General features: G+C 64.4%; 1 pseudogene; it reads left to right on the top strand.

Annotated features, from left to right (window-relative positions):
* The first annotated feature begins 6,117 nt into the window (after positions 1-6,117).
* Positions 6,118-9,440, top strand: LOC112402321 (collagen alpha-2(I) chain-like; annotated as a pseudogene).
* Positions 9,441-10,042: the final 602 nt, after the last annotated feature.

The raw sequence follows: 10,042 nt of genomic DNA, 5'->3' as shown, positions 1-10,042 counted from the left end.
TCCGCCAGCCGAGGACTGCCAAGGGTGGGGGGCCACCACCAGAAGCTGGGAGAGGGGCCTAGAACAGGTTGTCCCTCAGAGCTTGCAGAGGGGACCTGCCCCATCGACACCCTGATTTTGGACGTCTGGCCTCCAGAACTGTGAGAGACTGCGGTTCTAATCCACCCAGTCAGTGGGGCTTAGTTACGGCAGCCCCAGGGAGCCTCAGGGCCCCACCATCTGTGCCCATCCCAGCCAGGGGGAGACGGGACAGAAGCACGCACCTCTGGAGGGGTGACCATGTCCCTTTGGTCAGAAGTTGGTCATGTGGCCACATCTAGCTGCAAGGGAGGCTGGTAAAGGCTACACCATAACAGTATAGCATCTAGAAGCATCTAACAAAAGATTCTATTGGTGTGTAAGGAAGGGGGGCAATCAGGAGTGAGTGGCATAAGCGACTAGAACAAATGTCCAGGGGGGTCCACCCAAACAGGCATCCGGCCCTCCATCCCGCTGCCCCAGGAGCGGAGGCCTGGAGGGCCCGGTGCTGTGTGGGTGGCTGCAGCTCTGGGGAAGGCAGAGGTGTGATCTGATGCCCAGGTACTGGGTTTCTGAGCGCCAGATGAGAAAGTCTGTGTTTGCTTAAGGGAAGCTCTCGAGGTTTCAGGCGTGAGATGTGCGTGCTCCAGGGACACCGCAGGGAGGGGGTGGGCTTGATGTGCAGTGAGAAGGCGGGGGAGGGGTGCCGTCGGGTCTAAAGGGCACCAGGGGCCAGGGCCCATCCGGGTGGCAGCTGAGGGAGAGGAGAGAAGGTCCTGAGCAGGAGTGGGCGGTGGGAGCCAGGGGTCACGAAGGCGTTAGGATGGCCCCGTGAGTGTGCCTGGACACGGCGGCCCGGTGTTCACGCAGATGGGTGAGCGGGGTGAGGGTTTGTGCCGGCTGGGTTTAGAGTGAAGCAGCAAACCCAGGCTCAGGCAGTGGCAGGCTGTCAGCTGGAGTGGCTGGGACTGGGCACTGCTCTGGAGATGAGCACAGTGTCCTGAGGAGCCTGAGGGCTGGGCTGGAGAAGTGTGTGCCCCTGGCTGGCTAGCTCAGCTCCCCGCTGCTGCATGGCCGGCTCCTTCCTGCCCGCTGTGTGCCGGGGGTGTGGCGTCGCCACGGAACCCCGGGGGGATGTGTACAGGCTGGCACGGACACACAGCCACAGGCGCGAATACCAGTGCAGTGTAGGGGCTGTCCAGGCCTCCCCAGGGAGGCCTGAGATCTGAGTGGGAGGGGGCAGGGGGATGACATCTGGGGTAAAGGGCATGGTCCAAGCCTGGAGGTTAGGGAGGTCAGAGTCGCCGAAGGCAGGTCCTGGAAGCCTTGGCCAACCACAGTGAGAAGGGAGCAGGGGATGTAGATATATTTTATATATATACATATGAGGTTAGTACCAGTTGGGGGTTGTTACCCAGGTAGGAGTTTGGTACCCAGGTGGGAAGTTGGTACCTGGTGGGAGGTTGATACCCAGAAGGGAGGTTGGTATCTGGGTGGGAGGCTGCTACCTGGGTGGTAGCCTGGTACCCGGGTGGGGGTGGTACCTGGGTAGAAGACTGATACCTGGCTGGGAGGTTGGTACCCAGGTAGGGGGCTGGTACCTGTGTGGGAGGTTGGTACCTGGGTGAAAGGTGGTACCCAATACGAGGTTAGTATCCAGGTAGGAGACTGATACACGGGTAGGAGGCTGGTGTTGGGTGGGACATTTGTACGTGGGTGTCAGGCTGGTTCTCAGGAGAGAGGTTGGTACCCAGTGGAGGTGGCACTGAGTCCTGCTGACGGATGTGGGCGGAGGGGGAGGGCAGGGGGATGGCTCAGGTCGTGGAGGTAGAAGTACCTGCCTCCTCCCTGACTGGATCTGGAGGATGGGGGGAAGCAAGGCACAGAGCGATGAGACCAGGAGCCGTTTCTAGGGAAGGAGCACCGCAGGAGGCAGGGTGGGAAAAACGGGGGCTGTGCTTGGGGCCTGGGAGCCGGAGGCTTGTGTGGGGCTGCCACGCGAGACGACGGGGACTATAGATCGTCCTGTGATTGGAGCGTCCCAGAGCTCACCGGGATGAGAGTCAGGGCTAAAGCACAGGGCATGACTGTGCCTGGGCCGAGGAGCAAAAACGGGTGACGGCAGCCAGGGTCCTGCCCTCTCCATGGCCCTGCATGGCCTGTGCCATCTGCTACACCTTGGCTGTCCCGCAGCATGTGACACTAATTCACTGCCTCCTCCCGAGCCCTCCGCCAAGCCCGGTTCCCCTCCCCCACCTCCCCACCCCAGCCATCCACACTCCCGCCTCTCCTTCCCTCCAGACTCAGTGATTCTCCCTGCACTCTGACACTCGACTTCTGCCCGGCTCAGGGCAGGGCCGTCTGCGTGTCTCCTTCCGGGGCAGCCCATGTGATTGTGGCCTAAATGGAGCTGCAGGGCCCCCACTCGGAGCTCCGGGGAGTCACTAGCATCTCTCCAACATCCCATCCGGTCGCACGCGTTGCGAGCCCTCACCGCCCACACCTAAGCCTGTAGGGGACTGTAGGGTGACGCCCCCGGACGTCACCAGCTAGCACTTTCCTCCAACTGCTGAATGCCAGCGGTGCTTCCTGTGGGCACCCGGCTGGGAACGAACACTGCCCACCCGCGTGGACGCTGTACTGTGCAAGCCTGTGTGGCTGCTGAGGGGTGCGCGCTGGGTCCCCGCACACGCACAGTGGTTGCAACCTAGGCCCCTATGTCTTTCCACTGGCTCGGCAATTGGACTGGACCAGCCTGGGGCAAAGGTGTCAGGAAGTAGCCCTACAAGGCCCGGTGCTGAGGTGAGGGGCACAGGGCGGAGCTGCCACCGCTTCTCCAGCGAGCTCCCCATCTTGCTCCTGGGGACAGGGTGGTGAAGGAGACAGAGGCAGTGAGACGTCAGTCAAGCCTAGCAGGCTGGAGGCGCCCCCGCAACACAAGGCGCAAAGGGTCTGTCCACGACAGTCCACCGCCCCAGACTGGCCACGTCTGCAGGTCACGTCTGCGGGGGCTCTACAAACTCCGCTTGGTGCTGTCCCACGCATGGATCGCGGCACCTAGCCACCCACTCTTACTGTGGCCAAGACCAGACTTGGCCCCGGGGGTCCCTCCTCTAGGGAGCCTCTCTAGCTGTTGCTACCTGAAATCCATGCCTGGCCACTCCTCCAAGCCCTTCTGTGGAGATGCAAATGTTTCATTAGCATGTAAACAGCCTGAGGTAACCAGCTCTCAGGCAAATACCTCCCATTCTCCCCAGGGGAATCAGGGAACTGAAGAAGTGCTCGACCCCAGGAGAGTGTGGATCTACACAAGGAGGACTCCCGGATCCTGGCACTGTGGCCAGCGAGTAGAGGGAAATGCCCTTAGGAGGGCCCTGGGTCTGCCCAGGAGCCCACATGATACACGGAGCTGGGCCACAGCGGACCTCTGACCCAGATCCCCATCACCTGGTCCAACAGGAAAGTGATAGCAGATGCCTGGAGGCACAAGGGGTCCCTGTGTCCTGGGGTGGCCATGACTGGGAGCCCAGGGGATGGATGTTGGGGACAGGAGACCAGGTCCAGAGGGAAACTCTTCCTGCAGGGCCTCCAGCAGCCCAGGGGTCCTGGGGGCTGACTTGTCCAGCACAAGAGTGTTTCAGGATTTCCCCCCTTGGTCGTGGGCCAACCCCCACCCCATCCCACACGTGGCCCATTGCACCCGTGAGTGGTGCTGAGTTGCGTGTGTGGAGACAGAAGCAGCCGCGAGGCGGCAGTGCAGGCTCGCACATCACCGCCGACGTGGTCGCGGCCGGGGTCCACCCACACGGCGTCCCGGGTCCGCTCGGGCCAGATACCGCAATGGTCCACGAGGGTCATCAGGGAGATGGGACACTCGTCCGAGCCACCCCGGTTCACCCCATCTGAGTCGCCCCAGGCTGCACCGTTGTAGGTGGGAGAGGAGAGGGACTGCTCAGGGCAATGAGGTGTCCCTGTGCCTGGGGTGACGCGGAGTCGCCTTCAGAGGGAGAGGCTCCTTCCTACGGAGCCTCTGGCAGACCAGGGTGCTGGGCGCTGCCTTGCCGAGCGCAAGAGGATTTCTGGGGTCTTCACTGTCTTGGGCCGACCCCGCAGGCCAGTTCCACCCCCTGAACGGCGCCGTGGTTGTAGGTGTGGAGATTTAGAAGCGGCCGCAAGGCGGCAGGGCAGGCTCACACGTCACCGGCCGGGGTTCGCTCGCGTGGCTTCTCGGGTCTGCCCGTGTGGCATCCAGGTTCCACCTGCGTGGTGTCCCAGGTCCACACAAACCGGTTACCACAGTGGTCCACGAGGGTCATCTGGGTGATGGGGCGCTCGTCTGAGCCACCACAGGTGCCAGGTGGGGCCACATTGCAGCTTCAGTCATGGGTCTCCCCCTGAGGTCCTGTGGTGTGGGACCTATGTCACGTCCCCCAGGCACGAGGATGGTGTCCCGTGCTGCCAAAACCTGGGACTTTGCGTATCCAGCCCAGCGCACCGACCCCACCAGACGGTCCCTCCAAACTGGGCCTTTTGTTGAGCTGCATCTGCCTCCAAGGGGAGACTCCGACCCTGACAGCCGGTCATTAACATCTCCATGCAGTTCAGCTGTTTGAGATGCTAAAGGTCTGGGCGTGCCGCTGCCTCCGGTTCGGGCGTGGCGGGGTCCGCTGGTCACCCGAGCACCGCCATGGGCACCGCCACCAATGTGGAGTGAGGCAGTCACCCTAGTTTCCTGCGGTCACTAGCGGGTGGGGATCCGGATGGGGCCAGCCCATCAGTTCTCCATGCCGTGCTCTGGGACCCTCATGAGCCCATGGAGGTGCGTTTCCCGACCGACCAGAACACCCTGGGTCTGCTCTGGAGCTCACGCGCTGCTGGGAGTGGACCCCATCACACCGTAGGGTCATGGCCCCATGTCACCAAGGCTGGGGGACAAGTGGGGATATGGGAATAAGGGGTCCTGTGTCTGGGGGTGAGGAGGACCTGATGGGGAGCCTGGGTGAGGCAAAGCCCAAGCTCCAGAGGGACCCCAACTGCACCAGACCACCGATGGCACGGGGCCCTGAGCACCGCCTGCCCAGCACAGAAGATCCTGGGGTCCTACCGCCTGCATCAGGGGCCAACCCCCTGAGCTGGTCGCACCCCCAAATAGGGCCAAATTGTTGTGTGTGTGGAGACAGAAGCAGCCGCGAGGCGGCAGTGCAGGCTTGCACATCACCGCCGACGTGGTCGCGGCCGGGGTCCACCCACACGGCGTCCCGGGTCCGCCCGGGCCAGATACCGCAATGGTCCACGAGGGTCATCAGCGAGATGGGACACTCGTCCGAGCCACCCTGTTCACCCCATCTGAGTCGCCCCGGGCTGCACCGTTGTAGTTGGGAGAGGAGAGGGACTGCTCAGGGCAATGAGGTGTCCCTGTGCCTGGGGTGACGCGGAGTCGCCTTCAGAGGGAGAGGCTCCTTCCTACGGAGCCTCTGGCAAGGGTGCTGGGCGCTGCCTTGCCGAGCGCAGGAGGATTTCTGGGGTCTTTGCTGTCTTGGGCCGACCCCGCAGGCCTGTCACACCCCCCGAACTGTGCCGAGTGGTTGCCGGAGTGGTGACAGAAGCGGCCGCGAGGCGGCAGTGCAGGCTCACATGTCACCGGCCGTGGCAGCCGTGGCCAGGGTCTGCTTATGGCCACATCTGGGGGTCTGCCCCATCCTAGCTTGGGAGTCTACCCATGGCAAAGTCTGGGTTTTCCCCTGTAAACCTGGGGGGTCACCCGTGGCAAAGGCTGGAGTTTTCCCACCGTAAATCTGGGGGTTCACGCATGACAAAGCCTGGAGTTTTCCCACCATAAATCTGGGGGGCCACCCATGACAAAGGCTGGGATATTCCCACGAAAATCTGGGGGTCCACCCATAAAGTCTGGAGTTTTCCCATGTAAATCTAGGGGTTCATCCATGGCAAAGGCTGGAGTTTTCCCACCGTAAATTTGGGGGTCCACCCATGGCAAAGGCTGGGTGTCGGGTGTGGCAGGGGTCCAGAGGAGCGGGCTTTTCCCAGGGCCCTGTCTGAGGTGCAGTCAGAGCTGGAGAGCTCTGGGTCCCTTGCTTAGGCATGTCTCCTCCCCCGACCCATGGCACCAGCACCCTAGACTTGGTGGCTGATCCCTATGGACGGCCGGGCCCCAACACCCCCTATGGGGCCAACGTGGTTGCCCCAGGGACAGGGTGGCGCAGGGTGGCTGGGGGAGACTCGAGGGTCTCTGGTCTCTGTCCCAATTCTGAATGCGCAGGCGGTGTCCTGGGCAGCGGTGCACAGGGTGGCCACGGCAGGGCTGGGAAGTTGCCGGGCTCATCACCAGGGCGCGCCCGCGAGCCGTGGAGCACAGCGGGCGTGCCGCGTCCTGACAATGGATCGTGGCGGTGAGGGGACGGGGCGCCCGGCCACAGTGGGGAGCCCGCGCGTGGAAGCCACTGTGCTCGCGATGGGCACCATCAACTAGACGACACTCGAGCAGGGAATCAGCGCCTGCCTGGCCCGCGAGACCACGGTCCCTTCCCTCGGCCCGACCTGAGCCCCAACCCCCCACACCCCTCACGACCGCTCCATGGACTCCGGGCTCACGGCGTGGTCTCAGCCGCGGTGGTGGCAGAAGGCGACTCCGAGTCCCACTGGAGCGCCTGGCGGCCCCGGCCAAGACCTCCGTCCAGGGGCAGAGTATGCGCCCAGTGGGGGCTGGGTGGGGAGCAGCCTGCAAGGTCCGCCCTGAGGGGACATGACTGTTTCGACCTCGGAGTGGGGGAGGGACATTTGGGGACAATGCCAGACCCTGTCTACAGGATGCCAAAGGAGGGGTGTGGAGAAGGCCCTCTTTGGAGAATTCCAGGACAGGAGAGGAATGTGCGCTGGACCGACCCGGGCGGAGGTGGGCCTTGCGGTGGCCCCAAGCACGGTCCCCGCTCTGATTGGCTGGCAGAGCAGGGGCGGGAATTCTGGGCGGGGCCACCCCTGTTAGAAAAAGCCCGGGCTAGGGCCCGAGGATGGGTGGGCTCCCAGGTGCCCCGCAGGCAGGACGACATCGGTGTGGGGAGTGACAGGCCCAAGCTGGCGGTGCAGAAGTAAGAGGGGGGAGCCAGGCATTCATCCCGGTCAATTTTGGTTTCAGGTCGTGGCAGCTGGTGGACGGGGGAGCTGGAGAGAGGCTTGCCCCAGGGCCTGGGCGGTGGAGGTGTAGCTGGCAGCCGTGGGCAGGTGAAGACAGCGCTCTGTCGGGCCAGGTGAGTCCCCTTCCCCTCCCTGGGCCTTGCTCCGCTGGCCTTCTGCATAAGGAGGTCTGGGGAGCCAGGACCAGCGAGGCGAAGTGGCCGACATCCCGGCAGAGCGGCAGGGTGACGGCAGGGCAGGTAGCACAGGTGACACCGTCTCAGGGGGAGCTGAGGCAGGGCGGGCTGGGAGCTGCGGCTGTCCCAGGTGGAAAGGGCATTTCCAGAGAGTCAGGCGGCAGATGGGGCAGGGCTGCCAGCGAGGGAGGTGATCCAGCACATGGGGGCCGTTCAGGCCCCGGGGCAGACAGGACGAGGCGGGGGACTCAGGTCAGTGGGCCGCCAGCTGCCACTTCACCCACTGCAGTTCATTTAGTAGCAGGTACAGGGGCGGCTCTGGCCCAGGCCTCCTGAGGCCTGAGCCGGAGCCTCGAGGGCCGGAGAACGGGCTAGAAGGCAGGCGCAGTGTGCGGGGAACCGCCGCAGGACGTCACCTGGGGGGAGCGGTGGCCACAGGGACAGGGCCCCAGGGAGATTTCTGCAGCAAGGAGGCTGCCGCGGGCCCAGCGGGCCACCATCCCCATGCGGCACTGCGGCCCAGGGGCTGGCGCAGGAGGGCCCCCAGTGAACTTGGTGACACTGGTGACACTTGGCCCTTACCGCCCGCCTCTGGGACTGGCACGGCAGACAGGACAGCACCCAGGGGAGTCAAGGGCACCGGCGAGACCAGACTAGGCGAGGGAGGCGGGGCGGCGTGAATGAGAGCTCTGGGGGGCGGGAGGTCGGGGCGCAGGCAGGGGCAAGGAGCTGGAGCCTGGCGGCGAGCCGGGGGTCACTGGCCTCCGAGCCCGTGGCCAAGGCGGGCCTCTGCGGGCGGTGACGGAGCAGGGATCGGTCCGCGCTCAGACCGGAGACGAGGGTGAGTGTCCAGCCCGCTGCCCTCCCACCCCCTCGGCCACCGCTGCCCACTCAGCCAGCGCCTTCTCTGTCTGCCCACAGCCATGTCTCCAGTGGGTGTGGACGTGCCTGCCAGCCACGGAGGCCGGGCGCCGGGATGTGGGCAGAGGGACATGACACGGTCCGGCGTGACGGCGAGGACAGACGGGACGCTGTCCGGCCTCCCTGGTGAGCGCAGGTACAGGCCAGGCCCCCCGGGCCAACCGACCCACACCCAGCCCTTACGGCCGTCCTCTTTCCCGTAGAACATTCTCGGCTGGCCCCGCGGGGGAGCTGGAACACCCAGCATCTCTGTTCCTTTACCTTCCTGAAGGAGCCAATACACTACTGCTGCTCTCTGGACCCCCAGAACCCTCAAGATGACAAGGTGGGGGGTCCCCTGCCACACACGGGGGGGCGGGGGCGGGGGGCTCGGGGCCGAGAGCTGGGCACTCATTCTGTCCCGACCCGCAGAAATGGTGCTACCCAGCTCACGCCTGGGCCTTGGAACCCGGACTTCTTCAAGTCTTTCTAGCTCTGACAGAATATGCTGCATCCTGGAACCACTACACACCCTGACTCAGGAACCAGCTCTGGAAGGTGGGCGCGGGCGCCCCCACCCCCGCCGAAGCCCCCTGGCCGGACCGCCCTGACCCGCCCTCACGTCCTGCCTCTGTCCGCAGGTTGAGCTAAAGGAACGGACGACCCACACCATCGGAGGAGCAGCACACCCACCCCCGCCCGGCGACTCCATCTTTGAGGCTACGCCCTGCCGCGGCCCAGAGACCACCAGCAGCCTCCCTCCCTCCCCTTCATCCTTTCCTCTGTCTTTTTTCTTCTCTTCTCTCCTCTGTCTTTTGCTCAGAAGACTCAGAGCGTCCAGAACCCTGTCTCCCCGTCCCTCCTGAATTAATTTGCACTAAGTCGTTTGCACTGGTTTGGGGTTCTGGAGCAAGCCTGGGTCTCTCAGCGCGTGAGTGAGCTGCTGAGTGGCCCGGCCTCCTCGGCCTGCGTCCCCCCCAGCGCCCACCTCTCATCCATCTCTGTCTGGGGGCGACTGGGAGGGGGCCCGAGTGTGTGGGGCCCCGCCCTCCCCTCACCTAGTCTGGGCGCTCCAAACATCGGAGCAAACCTCGAAGCATTCCATTGTGTGTCTATCTCGCTCTGTGTCCCTCCCTGCCAGGGCCTCCCCAGAAGCCCTGGACTCATCAATAAACACAGTTACAGGAATTGGTCTCAGGGACTCTGGATTTGAGCTGTTTGCCTGAGGGGGTTGCGCCGTGGGCTGGGGGGACATGGGGCTGGGGTGGGGCCTGGGATGGGGAACATGAAAAGGCGTATGGGCCACGAGGGGCAGACACAAAGTGTGGCGTGGCGGGTAATGGATGGGAAGGGGCGATGGGTAGGGAAGGATCACAGGGGGGGGGGCTGTGGACAGGAGGGGTGGGCAATGAAAGGGCCTGTGAGGGGGGACGGCAGAGGGCACTGGGACCTCCGGGTATAGGGCAGGCACCACGTGGGGACCGGGGCAGGGGTGGCGGGCTGTGGGACCCAGGGGTTCCCTGCAGGGAGAGGTCGGGTCCGAGGGCGAGGAAGAGGTCCTGCCACATAAAGCCCCTGTTGCACACACATCACCCAGGCCTCCCTAGGCCCCTGCCCCGGACCCCGAAGGCCTGGTCTAGGGGATCGGTTTCTAGAATTATCCTAGGGGAGTGGTCTTGACATGCGGCCCAGGCCGGCCACGCCCCTGGGAAGCCCACCGCCCTGCCACATTCATCCTCAGCCCTGCAGGCCCTGCGCGCTGGGCTCGGGGCACAGAGGCGTCCCCGCCCTTCACTCTG

The sequence above is a fragment of the Neophocaena asiaeorientalis genome, unplaced genomic scaffold, assembly GCF_003031525.2.
Source record: "Neophocaena asiaeorientalis asiaeorientalis breed wild unplaced genomic scaffold, Neophocaena_asiaeorientalis_V1.1 scaffold43, whole genome shotgun sequence".
Taxonomy (NCBI): Eukaryota; Metazoa; Chordata; class Mammalia; order Artiodactyla; family Phocoenidae; genus Neophocaena; species Neophocaena asiaeorientalis.
This window is presented reverse-complemented; position numbering and strand designations above follow the sequence as displayed.